Source organism: Heterodontus francisci, chromosome 6 (genome assembly GCF_036365525.1).
Source record: "Heterodontus francisci isolate sHetFra1 chromosome 6, sHetFra1.hap1, whole genome shotgun sequence".
Lineage (NCBI taxonomy): Eukaryota > Metazoa > Chordata > Chondrichthyes > Heterodontiformes > Heterodontidae > Heterodontus > Heterodontus francisci.
The window spans coordinates 21,802,698-21,820,285 of record NC_090376.1 but is presented as its reverse complement, the minus strand read 5'-3'; positions in this window follow the sequence as shown (position 1 = coordinate 21,820,285).

Sequence of the window (17,588 nt, the reverse complement as noted above, 5' to 3'; positions counted from 1 at the left end):
TAAAGAGTATTTTCTGGTAGGTCAAAAGCATGGCATCAATGGCATTTATGGAAGTATCTGCAAATGTAACCATTCCATCCACTTCAAGGAAGTAGAAAACAGGGAAAATAATTAAATATATATGCCGTATCATAAAGGTTCACTGCTATGCTATGATAACATGACTGTCATAAATGTTGTGATTATATTGGCCATCGGCTTTGAACCAGGTACCACCACTTGGAAGAAATATACACTGTAAGATCTCACATTGATTCTACCATAAACAAAATCATAAAAAAAACAAAAACTCAGAGTAACAGCAAATAAAAGTGGAATTTGGTGGAAAACATTGGATGAAAATACAGCGTCAATGACAAAAATGATAAGAACATAAGAAAACATGAATGAAAAAAGCTATGTTCTCCAATAACTTAACTGTTTCTTATATGTGATGCACTGTTAAGCCATATAAACTAAGTGAATGGCCTGGATTTTGTGGCTAGCCTGCTGCTGGCATCAAAGAAAGCTGCCCACAAAGACCTAATAATCTCTGTGGCATGGTTTTCTCCTTTCCTGACGGTGGTTTAAATCCGGCACCAAGTCAAGGGGCTGCAGTGATGTCAGCAAGCAGATAAGCAGCCAATCAAATTGAGGTGTTCACAGACCGCAAACCAGGGAGTTAAAGCATTTAATATCTTTCACTTCTAATTTAAGTTTTCAGATAGTGAAATGAATGATTATGTTTGAATTAAGATAGAAGCTAAAATAAAGATAAACACATTTTAAAAAAGGAAAACATTTATTATTTTCAAAATATGTGGGATATTTTTATCATTATGGAGAAGTATAAAATTAGATTTTCTAGGCCGTTGAGGATGTTTAGCAGTAATTATGAAGTTAGTATGCCATTTAAAAACCCAGTTATACCTTATTCAATAAGGTGTCACTTTTTCAAGGGTTTTTACAATGAGATTAACAGCATAACAGTGGAAGTTCTTGTCAGCTCATTCAATTTCCATGATTCTGGTCTGGAGGTTGCCTGGAGAACAGAAGAAATAGGAGCAGGAGTAGACCATATGGCCCATCAAGCCTGCTCTGACATTCAAAACGATCATGGCTGATCCTGAGCTTCAATTCCGCTGCACTGCCTCCAGTGCAAGTACATCCTTTCTTAAATGTGGAGACCAAAACTGCACACAGTATTCCAGGTGCGGTCTCACCAAAGCCCTGAAAATTTTAGTAAGACTTCTTTATTCCTGTACTCCAATCCCCTTGCAATAAAGGTCAACATGCCATTTGCCTCCCTAATAGCCTGCTGTACCTGTATGTTAACTTTGTGTGTTCCTTGTACGAGTACCAAGTCTCTCTGAACATCAACACTTAGCAGTTTCACACCTTTTAAAAAAATATTCTGCTTTTCTATTTTTACAACCAAAGTGAACAACTTCACACTTCCCTACATTATACCCCATTATGCCATCTTGTTGCCCACTCACTTACCCTGTCTATATCACTTTGCAGCCTCTCTGTGTCCTCCCCGCAGTTATGTTTCCACTGAGCTTTGTATCATCAGCAAACTTAGATACATTACTCTCTGTGTCTTCATCCAAGTCATTAATATGGAGTGTAAATAGCTGAGGACCCAGCACTGATCCTTGTGGCACCCTACTATTCACTGCCTGCTAACTTGAAAATGCCCCATTATGCCCACTCTCTGCTTCTTGTCTGTTAACCAATCCTCTATCCATGCTAATATATTACCCCCCAACACTATGAGCCTATAAATCTTTTATGTAGTACCTTATCGAATGCCTTTTGGAAATCCAGGTATACTAAACCTACTGGTTCCCCATTATCTACCCTATTAGTTACATCTTCAAAAAACTCAAATAAATTTGTCAAACAGGATTTCCCTTTAGTAAAACCAGGCTGACCTGTTCTAATTATGCTATGCTTTTCCAAGTGCAATGTTAAGACTTCACTAATAATAGTTTCCAGCATTTTCCCAATGAATGATGTTAGGCTAACTGACCTGTAGTTCCCTGTTTTCTCTCTACCTCCTTTCTTGAAAAGTGGTATAACATTTGCCAACTTCCAATCTGATGGGACCATTCCTGAATCTAAGGAATTTTGGAAAATCATAGCTAGCGCATCCACTATCTTTGCAGCTATCTCTTTTAGAACCCTAGGGTGTAGGCCATCTGGTCCTGGGGAATTGTCAGATTTTAGTCCCTCAAGTTTCTCCAATACTTTTTCTCTGCTGATATCAATTTCCTTAATGTCTTCACTCTTTTTAGCCCCTAGGTTACTGCCTATTTCTGGTATGGAACTTGTGTCTTCTACTGTGAAAACAGGCACAAAATACTTATTCAATGCCTCTGCCATTTCCTCATTACCCATGATGATTTCTCTTGTCTCTGCCTCTAAGGGACCAACGTCTACATTAGCTACTCTCTTCCTTTTTACGTACTTATAAAAGCTCTTAAGCAAAATACTGCAGATGCTCGAAATCTGAAATAAAAGCAAGAAATGCTGGAAATACTCAGCAGGTCTGGCGGCATCTGTGGAGAGAGAAGCAGAGTTAAAGTTTCAGGTCAGTGACCCTTCATCAGAGCATGAAACGTTAACACTGCTCTCTCCACAGATGCTGTCAGACCCGCTGAGTATTTATTGTTTTTATTTCTTCCAATCTGTTTTTATATTGTTGGCTGGTTTACTCTCATCCTATGTTTTGCCTTTTTTTTAATCAACTTTTGGTGGCCCTTTGCTGGTTTCTAAAACACTCCCAATCCTCAGACGTGCTACTATTTTGTGCAACATTGTAAGCCACTTCTTTTAGTCTAATGCTCTCCTTAACTTCCTGACTGAGCCAAGGATGGGTCTTTCTTGACAAATTTTGGTTTTTGAACCCTTTGAGTTGTTTCTTTAAATATTTCCCATTTATCACCATACCTTCCAGTCTATTTACCCAATTAACCTCAACCAGTTCTCCCCTCATACCTTCATAATTGGCTTTGTTTAAGTTTAAGATTCTTGTTTGTGATTGAAATGTGTCACTTTCAAACTTAACAGGAAAGTCAACAGTATTATGATCACTATTTCCCAGTGCATTGTTTACTACAACATTGCTAATTAACCCTGTTTCATTACACAGTATGAAATCTAAGATAGCTTTATCCCTAGTTGGTTCTACAACCTATTGCTCCAAGAAGCTATCATGAAAAACATTCTACAAATTTATCTTCTGGACAACTGTTGCTAATTTGATTGTCCCAGTCTATATGCAGATTAAAGTCCCACACAATTAATCCATTACCTTTGTTACAAGCTCCAATAATTTCCCATTTAATGTTCTGTCCAATAATATAACTACTGTTAGGGGACTGTAAAATGCTCCCACCAGTGTTTTCTGATGCCTGCTATTCCTAATTTCCACCCAAACTGATTCTACTTCATGATCTTCTGAGGCCAGATCCCTTCTTGGTAATGGCAATTAGACCTAGATCATTTACCTCTATTTGTGCCACTAGTTCATTTATCTTATTACAGATGCTTTGTGCTTTCAGATAAAGGAACTTTCATTTCATTTTTTTAACCTCTATTCCCTTCAAAGATCTTATTTGCCAATGTACAATTTTTGTTAAACTCGCTTTCCCTTCCTGTCCCATTCTGTTGGCATTTACCCACATCACTATCCTTCTCCAATGCCCTGGCCCTTCTCTTTGGATTTCTAAATTTCTCTTTATTTAAACCCTCCTGCCACTGGCACAACTTCTGCATTTCTGCATTATTGTGGACTACATAATGTGAACTACAGATGTTGCTGTCAGTTTCAGCTGACAATTTCGCCATCATGACCGCTGCAAAATCCGAGCCATTGGATTGTTTAATCTCTGGCTTGTGCTGAATTAGCTGATTTAAACCTGGGTAGGAATGAACTTGCTACAATTCTGTGTGGCTTATATGCAATCAATGGCCATTTGGACAGTGTACCATATGTCTGACCTGTGTACGATATCCCAGAAAATAAGGGGCAAAGGGCATATAAATGCAGAGTGGTGCAAAAGACGAAAAAATTCTCTTTGAAATAATTGTGTAAATCTGTTCCATCATGTATTCTGTCTGCTCCCTATTGGAAACACTGGGTTGAACTTCTGGGGCTCCCCGAAGATGGAAAAGGAGGGGAAGGGGGGCACTGAAAATACCCCCATGAGGTGGGCAGGCAATTAGGCTCAATAAGAACCTTGTTAAACGTAAGTTTAGGAGGCCGATTGGGGTTTTCCAGTTGGTCTCCAGTTTCCTGATGCGACGGGGGAGGGTGCAGATCAGTTGCCTGGAGGCGGGCACCCAGCATCAGGTGGGTGTGCCAGTGTTCCTGGCAGGCCTACAGGCCCTGCCTGCCTGCCTGGGTGGGGGTACAGCCAAAGAACACCCTGTAGAATGGCTCCCCCCCACCCCCACCCCCAGACCACAGTGATGGCCTGGCTGCTTTTTTGTGTTTTTTATTAAAGTTTTTAAAAAGTGGATGAGAGGGCACCTTCTTGTTGAAACACCCTCCCAGTTGCTTACGTGATACTACAGCCTAGTGCTCCTCTGAAGCTGGAATGCCTCTGATTGGCCCTCCAGCTCCAAGAGCCCACCCACCACCCTTAATTAGACAGGAAACCCGTCTCCATGCCAATTAAGGCCTTACCCACTTGAAAGTCTTAACATTAATTAGTTTTCCTCCAGGGGTAGGTTTCTGACCCGAAAACAAACCAGCTCCCATTTCCCACCTCCGTGGCAAAAATTTAGTGGGGTGGGGATGTGCAGGTGGCGGTGTCTTTATCTAATTTACATTCTACAGTATTCAGTTCTTTTTGTTTTTCATAGCATTACATTTCCGTGGATTCAACAGCATATGTCTCCAATATATCGTCCAAGTGCTCATTCTGCATGGTTAGCAGGTTATTTAATGTAGAGACATCATAACTGATCACACAGACACACACACACAGACACAATCATACACACACATGCAAACACACACACCGACACACACACACACACCATTAAACACACATACACAATCATACACAAACACACCAGATAGCAAACAATGGCAGGGAGCTTGGCTTACTTTCCTATCCTTAGCTAATTTGGCTCAAGCACCTCAATTGCTGCCCCAACTGATATATGAACATACAAAAATATCAGACAGGAAAAGATCAGCTGGTCCATCCAACCTACTCTATTGTCATGATGCCTTATGCCATATCTAGAAAATTGTTCTCCAGCTCTTTAGGCAATCAAAACAAGTGCAGCAGACTCATATGGCATGATCTCCACTCTAGCCAGAAACAGTTCCAGCTCACTCTTGAAGATATGGCAGTGTTCACCACACAAGCTAGCAATCTGTTCAACAGATCCAATATTTTCTGGGAACTATGTGGAGACAGGTGGTGTCTGGAGTTTATGGCATGAGCTGACGACGATGACTCTTGTCTTCCCACTATTTAGCTGGGCATGGAGATTATTCCATTTATCATCACCAGCTCCTTTCTAGTATCAAGCCAATTCCAATTCAAGCAGCTAATTCACTATTATTTCCACGGGTCTCACTTTTATGAAGTCTCACCGATAGAACCGATATTCTTTTTGAAAATGTAAATAACATTACATCACCTAGACAACTCTCAAATACTCATTTTTAATTTCTTCAAGAATTCACAAGATAGTTTCAGATGAAAACTCTTTGCACTATTGTAATCAGATCCGAGAATTATAGAATGATACAATACAACATTCAGGAGACCATTCAGCCCATCGTGCCTGTACTGCTCTTTCCCCATAGCCCTGTAATTTTTATCCTTTCAAGTACTTATTCAGTTCCCTTTTGCAAGTTACCATTGAATCTGCTTCCACTGCTCTTTCAGGCAGTACATTCCAGAACGCGCTCTTTAAAAAAAATCCTCATGTTGGCTCTGCCAATCACTTTAAATCTGTCTCTTCTGGTTACTGACCCTTCAGCCATTAGAAACAGTACTCCTTATTTACTCTTATCAAACCTTTTCATGACTTTGAACATCTCTACCAAATCCCTTAATCTTCTCTGCTCTAAGGAGAACAACCCCAGCTTTTCCAGCCTAACTGAAGGCCTTCATTCCTGGTACCATTCAAGTATATCTCCTCTGCATGCTCACCAAGGCCTTGAAGTCCTTCCTAAAGTGTAGTGATCAGAATTGAACACAATCCTCTAGCTGAGGCCTAACCAGTGTATTATAAAGGTTTAACATAACTTCCATGTTTTTGTACTCATGCTTCAATTAATAAAGCCAAGGATTCCATATGCTTTTTAACAACCTTCTCAACTTGTCCTTCCACCTTCAAAAATTTGTGTACATACATCCCCAGGTTTCCCTGTTCCTGCACCCATTTTAAAACTGTTCATTTAGTTCATATTGTGTCTCCTCATTCTTCATTATCAAAATGTATCACTTCACAATTCTCTGTGTTAAGTTTCATTTGCCATATGTCTGCCAATTTCACCAGACTGCTTATGTCCTCTTGAAGTCTGTTGATATCCTTCTCATTGTTTATTGCTCATTGTCCAATTCTGGGCAGCACACTTTAGGAGGATGTGAAAGCATTGGAGAGGGTGCAGAAAAGGTTTACGAGAATGGTTCTACAAATGAGAGATTGCAGTTACATGGATTGATTGCTGAAGCTTGGGCTGTTCTCTTTAGAGAAGAGAAGGTTGAGAAGAGATTTGATAGAGGTGTTCAAAATTATCAGGGGTTTGGACATAGTAGATAGGGAGAAACTGTTCCCATTGGCGAAAGGGTCAAGAACCAGAGGACACCGATATTAGGTGATTGGCAAAAGAATCAGAGGCGACATGAGGAAAAACATTTTTGTGCAGCAAGTGGTTAGGCTCTGGAATGCACTGCCTGAGAGTCTGGTGGAGGCAGATTCAACCGAGCCCTTCAAAAGGGAATTAGATAATTATCTGAAGAGAAAAAATTTGCAGGACTATGGGGAAAAGGAAGGGGAGTGGGACTGGCTGAGTAGCTCTTAGAGAGAGCTGGCAGGGACACGACAGGCCTAATGGGCTCCTTCTGTGCTGTAACCATTCTATGATTCCATGATTACATTCCCGCTTTTTATGTAATCTACAAACTTCGAAATTATGCCTTGTCAACCCAAATCCATTAATATACATCAAAAAAGCAAGATAACAGCAACCTCTGGAGAACATCACTACATATTCTTCCAGTCTGAAATGCAACTGTTTACCACTACTCTGTTTTCTGTCCCTTAGCCAATTCTATTTCCATAACGCCATTGTCCCTTTAATCTAATTGGCTTTAATTTTGCTCATAAGTCTATTAAGTAATATTTTGTTAACACCTTTTGAAAGTCCATATACACAAAATTAACCAATCTACCCTCATCAAACATCTCCATTACTTCATCAAAGAACTCATTCAAGTTAGTCAGATATGATTTGCCTTTAACAAATCTGTGCTGGCTTTCATTTAATAATGCATATTTTTCCAAATGCCAATTAAGATTGTCCAGGATTATTTTTTCCTAAAAGTTTCCCATCACCGAACTCTTTGGAATTCTCTTCCTCAAAAGGCAGTAGAAGCAGAGTCTTTGAATATGTTTAAGGCAGAGGTAGATAGACTCTCGATAAGCAAGAGGGTGAAAGATGATTGGGGGTAGGTGGTAATGTGGAGAAATCAGTTCAGCCATGAACTTACTGAATGGCAGAGCAGACGCGAGGGGCCGAGTGCTCTACTCCTGCTCCTAATTCGTATGTACCGTCGAACTAACTGGCCTGTTATTGTTGGGTTTATCCCTCTCCCCTTTTTTGAACAGAGGTGTAACATTTGCAATCGTCAAGTTCTCCCTCACCACACCCATACTTAAGGAGGATTGGAAGTTTGTGGCCAGAATCTCTGCCATCTCCACCTTTGATTCTCTTAGTTAGCTAGAGGATGCATCCCAGCCAGACCAGATGGTTTCTCTACTTTGAGTGTTGCTAACCTTTTAAGTGCCTCTTCTTTGCTTTTATCTTATCCAATATTGCTACTACTTCCTTTTTTACTGCAGTTTTGGCTCGGCTTCAGGTCAATGTCTTAGGACATGCATTCTGATCATGCCACCTAATTTGCACTGGAAATTGCTGTAAGTTGAATTCTCTCCCTACAGCTCCGAGTCTGAATTTTCTTGACTCGCTGCCTGACAAAGCTGAACATGTTTACTTTTCCAATCCCGTTAAGTATCCTGCCCACCTCTACAAGTTCACGGCTGAAATGTTTCATCTCAAGGTTGATCAAGCTTATCATGTTATTCCTCAGCACATGCTCCTCACACAGGGGATCACCCTCTGACTTGATAGTAATCACCATAGCTTTCAAATCCCACCTCTTCAACCATCTCCCCAGTTCTCCTGCTACTACTGGGCCTGCAGTGTTTTGGCATGTTTCTGATTTCAAAGTTGCTTTATGGCCTTGTAATTTTCACTCTTCCCCACAGGGAGAAACCAGGAATTTACAAACAACTGCCAACTTACTCAGAAACTTTCCTGAGCGATGGCACTTAGCTTCGGAATTGGCCTTAGGATTTGCTTTCTTATTGCACATAGATTTTGTAGCATTGACCAGAAAATCAGTTTAAGCATAACAACAGAGAGCATTCTTTGAGGAAATTGTCTCAATGCTAGGAGGAAAAGACTATTGTTACCCTTGTTGTTATGCAGTGATAGACATTGTATTATATATTATAATGTTCTTATCATTAAAAAAATGCATCTCTGCCTTATTGTGAGCAGCACTATGGAAGCTTTAAGTATTTTCTAATATTTCTGCTTGGCCTTTGGTTAAAGCTAACATGTTTATTCATCTACTGTTACCTAGGGCATGTTACATTTAACTTCCTACTCATATATTCTCTACTAAATCTTTTAAAATGGTATTTAAAATCAAGTTTTACTATTGAGATTTCACAATTAATCCACCGTTGGTTTCTTCCAATGTTTGTTCATTGAATGATTTGCCCATCCTTCTTGAGTAGGTTTCAACTTCAATGTCAATTACGGCGTCAATTTCAATTAGTATTCACTCATTTCCAGGTTGCTACCCATTGTGGTGGACAGCTGAACTTAAAATCTAACATAATATCTGCCCTGGATGTTGTGTTAAGAAGCAGTCACTGCTTACCTCTAGAATTCTATTAGTTAGATTCATTTGCTCATCCCTGAACTGTTCAATTTATCTGTAGAATATTGAAACCCCATCATTATCACAGTGTGATTTGCTCTAACTGTTATTTCTTCTGTAGACAGCTCTCATTAGGGCAAAGTACTGTTAGTAATATTATCACAGGAATGCCTAATGTGCTCCTGCTAAATGCCTGTTATTTTAACTAACATTAAACTGGAATAGGTTAATGTGTCTGTTAATGTATTAGAGGGATTTCATATGACCATGTTAAGCACACATATGATAACAACACCAGCAGTAATTTTTTCTCCTCCTGTCTACTCATCTTGTACTGGCAGCTGTCAACTATTACTTTGTTTTCCTGATTGCCAATTTCATCCCATATTGTTTATGCTAGTTATACTTTTGCTGCTTTATCCTCCCTTTTGATAGTTGTGATATCACTCTCTGCTGCCCTGGAAAACAATCTCTTTTTTTATTTCATGGGATGTGGGCATGACTGGCAAGACCAGCATTTGTTGCCCATCCCTAATTGCTCATGATAATTGAGTGCCATTTCCGAGGGCAGTTAGGAGCCCTAAAGGACATGAACCAGATGGGGTTTTATGACAATTGATAGTTTTGTGGCACCATTACTGAGTCTAGCTTTCAATTCCCAATCTTTTTATTAATTAATTCAATTTAAATTCCATCAGCTGCCATGGTGGTTGAACTCGTGTCCCCAGGACATTAGCCTGGGCCTCTGGATTACTAGCTCAGTGACATTACCACTACGCCACCATCTCCCTTACAACAACATGAACGTTCTTGTTCTATATGACGCAGCAGCCCACTGTTCCTTATTACTATGATTTGCCTGTCTATATCCTGCAATTCCATCAGATGCCATCAGTTCCTTTCTTCATTCTCCTTCTCCTCCATGTTTTAGGCCAAACAAAAGACTTGATATTCCACTATAACAACAACTTGCATTTATATGGTGCTTTTAATGTAGTAAAAAGTCCCAAGGCACTTATCAGTCATGTAACTGGATGTTTGTTGACTAAAAAGAAAAATTGGGGGTAATTTTAACCCAACTTGCTGGGCTGAATTTGATAGACCCCCCTCAATTTCAGGGTTCGTGGCAGGGGGGGGGGTCAGAAAATGCCTCCAGGAGAGGGCCGCTACGCACACAGATGTTGGGAGGGCCCAGCTCGATGTTGCTGCTGGCGGCGAGGCCTTGTGGCGGCCCCGCCACCGCTCAGCAACAGGACTGCCATTTACATATTCAAATAAATTAAAACGAACGCACTAATTGTACTTACGACACCGCCTTCCATCCCGGTACAATCTTCTTGCTGCTGGCCGGCACTCCCGCGCCTTCGGAGCTCCGTCCGGGGAAATAAGGTGGAACACTGGTGGGGAGGTGGGAGGAGGTAAGTTTCTCAATGCAGGAGGGGGGGATCGGGGTCAAAGTGACATCATTGGTGTAGGGAAGGATGGGAAGGGTTTTAGGTTATGCACTTTGGTGGGGAGGGGGGGGGGAGGGGAAGGTCAGGTGGACAAGGTAAGTGTTTTGTGGGAAGAGGGCGAATAATTAATTTAAGTGTCATTGGGGGATTGGAGAGCGGCAAAATAAATATATTTTTACATTTTTTAATTCACTTCAGCTTTAAATATTTAAATTTAATGGGAGGGCTCAAAGCCCTTTAAAAATGGCATCGGCACCTGCGCACAGGCAGCTGATGCCATTGCCGGGGATGGATAGCCCGCCCCCTCCACATGATCAGGGGGGAAGCCCGCCCCAGCTATTCAAATGAGCCGCTGTGCTTAGGAGCGCGACGGCTCCGCAACTTGCGGCCAGGCAGCCATTGTTTTCTCCCGCCGCCGATTTTGGCAGCAGGAATGTAAAATTCAGGCCGCTGTATGGGAACCTCACAGAATTGGATTTTATATCCCACCTGGATTACTCTTCATTGAGTTCAATGCTGAGTAAATCGGGCAGGATGTAAAATAAACATTCCACCTGATTCTGTCAGTTTCCCAATGGTGGTTAGATTAAAACTACCCCCATTGTTCTTTAGTTTAAGCTAATACCTAATTAAATTAGGTATTTAGGGCGGCACAGTGGCGCAGTGGTTAGCACCGCAGCCTCACAGCTCCAGCGACCCGGGTTCAATTCTGGGTCCTGCCTGTGTGGAGTTTGCAAGTTCTCCCTGTGTCTGCGTGGGTTTTCTCTGGGTGCTCCGGTTTCCTCCCACATGCCAAAGACTTGCAGGTTGATAGGTAAATTGGCTATTATAAATTGCCCCTAGTATAAGTAGGTGGTAGGGAAATATAGGGACAGGTGGGGATGTGGCAGGAATATGGAATTTGTGTAGGATTCGTATAAATGGGTGGTTGATGGTCGGCACAGACTTGGTGGGCCGAAGGGCCTGTTTCAGTGCTGTATCTCTAAACTAAACTAAACTAAATTAAATCAGGGCACAAATACATCCACTTTAAAACCATTGTTAGGTTTTTATTGCTATTTAATACTACCATTGAAAAGTGCAGGGAGAGGAGGGAAATTATTACTCTGGTTACAATTTTACTACAAGTGCTGTGCAGGGGAAATCAGCATGTACAAATTTAGAATATTGTTACACATAGTGGCCACAGTACATTTTCCCTCAACAAGTCACCATTTTGCTCATTTACTGATTAATTGTATCCTTGGCAGCATGCAGTAGAGTGATGGCTAATATGATGACCTTAGTCACATCATTGATCATTTATAGCATCATCAAAAATCCACCTGTAACAAATTTTTCCAGTTTTGTAGGACAACACAGTAGCTTTAACCACAAAATGGTGCCACTACACTTTGAAAGATCCCAATTTTAAGTGCTTGTCTCAGCTACCATTTGAAGTCGGCCACTTTCTCTGATTAAATTGTGTCCATTGTTGAGTAGGCTGGTTGATATATCGCCTGTGGAGAGTGCAGAGGGAGAGGAAAGATCGATATAGACTCCTCTTCATTCAAAGTGCGCCTCAGGTCAGCCAATGTAGATTAGCATTAATAACGGCCAGGGAGGTATCTAGAGTCACTCACCCTTGAAGTTCATGGTACAGGGGAGCGACAGGGAATGTTTCTTCATGGAGAATTGAATAATGTTGCCCTGTACATGTCTCTAACTTTCATCTTAAAAATATTTAGCATAACAATTCCACACAATATTAATCCTCGGATAGGGAGGTAGCATTCATGAAGCCACAAAAGGAATTCAGTCCTCAAAGGGTTAATTAAGCATTTTGTATCGAATGGTGAACCAACTGTACAGGTCATTAAGCCACTGAAGAAAATCAACCTTTGTTTTCATCATTTCTGTTTGAGAATTATTAACTTTATCCATGCACTTTATAAGTGTTTTAGTGAAATGTATTTACAACAAATAAAACTATTTTATGAGTACAGATTGTACTCAGTATGTCTTTGTTTCATTGTCACACATGTGTCTGATTCAATAGTATTTCTAATCAAACAGTAGCTTCCCTCAAAATTCTTTTCAGAGCAACTGTACAGTTCTGGTTCCTAAATAATTGAAGATATTTTACTGTCCTTGAGCTTGTACAGAGCTACAAAATTATGAGGGAAGGGTAAGAAAGTTGGGTTGGCTTTCTATGGAGAGAGACTTCTAATTGAATTCTTCAACATGATCAGGAGGATTGACGATATTAATACAAACTATTCACTACTGAGGATTTCTCAGTTCAGAGCAAGGACAGCAGAAAGTGGGATTTTTTTTACAATAAAAGAAAAATAAAGTGTTCATGGTTAGATTAAACAAGTCATATATAAAATAGTTTAGATCAGGTAAAAGAAAAAGTGAAAACAAGTGACTATTAGTCAGGAATTTGCCTGGAGTTGTTCCTGCTTTACTGCTGTAACTTCAGTGCAAGTGCTTTAGGAACCCTGTCAATAGATAGTGGAGTGGGAGCAGCAACAGTGAGGTTCCCGAACAAAGTTTTGTGCTCCTTCTAATTATTTCACTGTCTATCTCCAACTCCATCTGTGGTTTAGTGACTCTGATACTCAATGATGAACAGACACTGGCAGTGCATCAGCTCAGAAACCATGGCCTCGATAGTAACCTCCTTATTATTGGGCAGGTGAGGGTATTTTTGGGGGGACTATAATGTGAAATCTGTGTAGCCTACCATATATGGCAGTGGATATTGGGGCAAGTGGAGAGGCGAGATGTTTAATGAACTAACTTAATTTAAATTGGGCTCCTACAGGGCAATTGACTGGTGCTGCACAGGTTTCCTGGGGATCAGGAAACTCAACAGTGAAACAGAGGAAGGAGCTGCTGGCTCCCCAAAGTAAATGGCTCTTTAAGCATTCCTCGTAGAATGGCCATTCAGCCCATCAAGAGCAATTCAACGTCCCATGCCCCAGCCCTTTCTCCACATACCTTGTGGGAGCCAGCAAACTGTTAATGGCACAGTAGTGTTTAAAAAAGTAAAAGATTCTTTTAGTAGTGCGCTATTTCATTTAAGACACATACATAGCAAGATGATATCTCACATCAAAATTAAACCCATGAACCCAAGTGCTGCTACATGGTTCTCCCCCTGCACTGTTAGCTGAGGTCATGCAGGCCGCTGACCTTTCTGCTCCCTTGCTCTCAATGACTCTGGCGGTCATCCTCTAGTTACCAGAAGCCTAGAGGGCCCTGGCAATTTGGGGTCCTTGTCCACAGGTGCAGGAACCCCCTCTGTCTCTGCAGGTTCATTTCGCACTGGTATCATTGACCAGAAACTGAACTGCACCAGCCATATAAATATTGTGACTACAAGAGCAGGTTAGTGACTGCAAATTCTGCAGTGAGTAACTCACCTCCTGACTCCCCAAAGCCGGTCCACCATCTACAAGACACAAATCAGGGTTGTGATGGAATACTCTCCACTTGCCTGGATGAGTGCAGCTCCAACGACATTTAGGAAGTTCGACACCATCCCAGACAAAGCAGCCCACTTGATTGGCACTCCATCCACTACCTTAAACATTCACGCCCTCCACCACCGACGCACAGTGGCAGCAGTGTGTACCATCTACAAGATGCACTGCAGCAACTCTTCAAGACTTCTGCAACAACACCTTCCAAATGTGAGATCTCTTACCACCTAGAAGGGCAAGGGCAGCAAATGCATGGGAACAGCACAACCAGCAAGTTCATCTTCAAGTCACACACCATCCTGACTTGTGACTATATTGTCGTTCCTTCACTGTCGCTGGGTCAAAAACCTGGACCTCCCTTCCTAACAGCACTGTGAGTGTGCCTACACCACATGGACTGCAGTGGTTCAAGAAGGCAGCTCACCACCACCTTCTCGAGGGCAATTAAGGATGGGCAATAAATGCTGGTCTAGCCAGTGACACTCACATTCCGTGAATGAATAAAGTAAAGTGCTTCTAGTCAGCATCCAAAACCAATCCTGTGAGGTTTTACTCAGTGGGTTAGGGTCCTGATGGAACTTTTGATTTTAGCCGTTAAAAAGAAATTGTGGACCTGATGACATCGTAAGATCCTGATTTTCATATATTCATGACTGCACTTGTATCCATTAAGGCACCAGAGGACAAGCCAGCAGCTTTTGCCAACAGGAAGGGTCTTCACTCCATTACTGTCCTGCTGATCTGGGATCACCACAAAAGGATTTTGCCAGTCTGTGCCAGTTTCAGAGGCAGTCATCACAAAATCTTCATCCTGTGACAGTCAACCATCCTCCCGCTACTCCACCTTTCCATGAATCTAAGAGCAGAAGTGAACCAGTTGGTTTTTATGACAACCCATCATGTTAGTTAGTTGTGGCTCAGTTGATTGGACACTTGCCTTTGACTTAGAAGATTGTATGCTTAAAACTCATTCCAGACACTGGGGCTTGAAATCTAGGCTGACTCACCAGTGCAAGTACTGAAGTACTGCACAGTCGAGGTGCCAACTTTTGGATGAGATGTTAAACCTGTCTGCTTTCTCAGGTAGATATATAAGGTCCCATGGCAGCATTTTGAAGAAGAGTGAGTGAGTTCTCCCTGGTGTCTTTGCCAATATTTATCCTTCATCCAGCATCATTAAAGAAAAAGATCATTAACTCATTGTTGTTTGTGGGACTTTGCTGTGTGCAAATTGGCCCCTGTGTTTCCTAGATTGCAACAAAAGTACTTCATGGTCTTCAAAGAACTTTGGGACACCCTGAAGCCCTGGCAAGCACCATATAATTGTATGAGTTTTCATATACTTTTTAGATACCAACTTTGCAGTTCCAGGGATTGTTTAGATGGAATTCAAATTCTCAAACAGATATTTGAAATCGCAAGTCAAGAGTGTGATGGAATACTGTCCACTTGCCTGGATGGGTGCAGTTCCAACAACACACAAGAAGCTTGACACCATCCAGGACAAAGCAGCCCGCTTGATTGCAATCCATCCACAAACATTCACTGCTTCCACCACTGACGCACAGTGGCAGCAGTGTGTGCTATCTACTGCAGCATCGCACCAAGGCTCCTTAGACAGCACCTTCCAAGCGCGTGACCTCTACCACCTAGCAGATGCATGGGAACGCCACCACCTGCAAGTTCCCCTCCAAGACACACACCATCCTGACTTGGAATTATATCGCCGTTCCTTCACTGTCGCTGGGTCAAAATCCTGGAACTCCCTTCTTATGTGGGTGTACCTAGCCCACATGGACTGCAGTGGATCAAGAAGGCTGCTCACCACTACCTTCTCAAGGGTAATTAGGGATGGGCAATAAATGCTGTCCTGGCCAACGATGCCCACATCTCATAATAAAAAACAGTTTAAATAATTCTATGGATTTTTGATCAAGGCCTCTGGATTACTAATCCAATAAAATGACCACTACAATATCATATCTACTCCTTTTTGGCCCATCCTTTCTGTTGAGTTGGGGTTCAAGTTAATTGCAAAATTTTCTTCAGACAGGAAGTTGCTGGGGGTGTAGCAAGCTTTGTGACTGGGACTACTTGAGTCAGAGGAAAAAAAGTGGGCAAGCGTTTGGAGCAGGTAAGGGCTGTTATGGGGAGAAAGCAGGAGAGACAGCATAATTTTGGACTGCAGTAGCAATGGTGGGTAATTTGTTAGCAAAATCCACAACTGCATGCTCTGTTCACCAGTGTCAATGGAATATAAGATCAGTAGTTATTAAGTTCTGTGGGAAGGTGCTATGCCACTGCTGCATGGCATTCTCTCAATGAGAAAGGCAATCCTATTCCATCCTGTGACAAATATTTACTGTCCAAGTTATTAAGTCAATCGGGTGAGGTTCCTTCTTACACTTAAATTAGTTTGTAATCCCAAGGAAGCTCATTTATGTGCTTCATGCAAAACTGAATGCAGTTACAATCCTTCAACCCGTGGAAATACAATATGTGCAATCCTCATGGCAGGTCATTTCCATTGTAGCATGTTTTATCGATACATGTACACATTTTTGTCTGATAATGTAAAACCTCAGAAAAAAATCAGTAATGATACTTAAAATTAAACTTATTTCTCTTTTGCACCACGGTCGATGAATCTAAAATGAGCACCAGGCTGTGAAAGGTACAAAAAACTATCTGTCTCTCACTCACTTTATGATTTGCTCATCATGAACTAGAGGAGTTTGAGATATGCTTCAATGAAGCTGCATTTGTCCAAAGACTTTGTTTAGCAGAAATAGCGCTCACAACATATGTTACCTAATCGCCATTAACTGAGAAGCACAGGATGCTGTGACAACAAAGGAGGCATCAGTGAACATATAGTCGCTTACCAGCAATTGTGCTATTCTCTGGATAAAATTGTAATAATTGAAGTCTCTTTCAAAGCCTTTCTCATCTGGATACTTGCTGATCTTTTGTTGTGTTGCTTTTGGGTAGGCTGGAGTCTGGAGCACTGTTTGTAATGTTTAATGCAGTCCCATTCTAAGTCAGGGAAACAGAGCCCAGTATGGGGTTTAGGAGCAGAGCACAGTGGACTGCATACTGGAGCACCAAGATCTGTGTGAGAGTAGCACAGAAATCTCTGGAAAGAGCAGAGCAAAACTTGGAAACAGTGTGGATATCGGAGTGGCCGTGGGAAAGTTGGGGCAGCGCAAGGAATGGAGCACTATGGTGCCAGTAATGGCAGCTTGGTCAGTTGGGAGTGTGTGGCGGTCTGGCCAGAGATAGCACCTAAGAGGGTGTGGGAGTTGACGTAGTAAGGATGGAGCAGAGGACACTTTTTTTTATGATCATTCATTCTTGGGATGTGAGTGTCACTGGAAAGAGCAGCATTTATTTCACATTCCTAATTGCCTTTGAGAGGGTGGTGGTGAGGCACATACTTAAATCGCTGCAGTCCACCTGGTGTAGGTGCACCCATA